We start from the raw sequence: 1269 nt of genomic DNA on the forward strand, positions 1-1269 counted from the left end.
TCTTTGCCCCCAAGTGCTACATTATTGTCATGGATTGAATTATGTCTCCCCAAAAATGTGTGTATCAACTTGGTTAGGCCATGATTCCCAGTATTGTGTGGTTGTCCTCCATTTTGCGATGTAATTTTATGTTAAGAGGATTATGGTGGGATTGTAACACCACCCTTACTCAGGTCACTTCCTTGATCCAATGTAAAGGGAGTTTCCCTGGGGTGTGGCCCGCACCACCTTTTATCTCTTAAGAGATGAAAGGAAAGAGAAGGAAGCAGAGAGTTGAGGACCTCAAACCACCAAGAAAGCAGCACCAGGAGCAGAGCATGTCCTTTGGACCCAGGGTCCCTGCTCCTGAGAAGCTCCTTGACCTGGGGAAGATTGAGGATAAGGACCTTCCTCCAGGGCAGACAGAGAAAGCCTTCCCCTGGAGCCAGTCCCCTGAATTTGGATTTGTAACCTACTAGACTGTGAGAGAATAAATTTCTCTTTGTTGAAGCCAACCACTTATGGTATTCCTCTTATGGCAGCACTAGATAATTAAGACAATTATCCTGCTTAGGCCTGATAAGAACACCCTGAAAGAGATGAGGAATAAAACAGGTTCTGGGTGCAATTAAAACATTAACCCAAAAACTAAAACATTAACAGACACTCAAAATAAATCACTCATTTTTCACAGATAGTTAAAAACTAAATTTACTACTTAACCTCCAATTAAAAAGTAAGCTCTGTGTGTTCTGCAGTCATTTTAGGGACACCATCCCCAGTCATCAGGTGAGGGTGGCACAGGACTGAGCAGTGTTTCATTCTGTCGTACTCAGGGCCATTATGAGTCGGAACCAACTCGGCGGCAGCTAACAACAAGAATTGATGCATTTGAATTGTTGTGTTTGCAAAGAATACCGAATATACTACGGACTGTTAGAAAAATGAACAAGTCTGTCTTGGAAGAAGTACACCCAGAATGCTCCTTAGAAGTGAGGATGACATGACTTCATCTCAGGTAGTTTGCATGTGTCATCAGGAGGGATCAGTCCCTAGAGAAGGGCATCATGCTTGGTAAAGGGTCAGCGAAAAAGAGGAAGCCCCTCAACAAGATGGCTTGACATAGTGGCTTGCAACAATGGGCTCAAGCGTAACAACTGTGCAGGTGGCACAGGACTGAGCAGTGTTTCATTCTGTTGTACTCAGGGTCACTATGAGTCGGAATCGACTCGGCGGCACCTAACAACAAGAATTGTTGCATTTGAATTATAATGTTCACGAAGAATACTG

Source organism: Loxodonta africana, chromosome 14, assembly GCF_030014295.1.
Source record: "Loxodonta africana isolate mLoxAfr1 chromosome 14, mLoxAfr1.hap2, whole genome shotgun sequence".
NCBI lineage: Eukaryota > Metazoa > Chordata > Mammalia > Proboscidea > Elephantidae > Loxodonta > Loxodonta africana.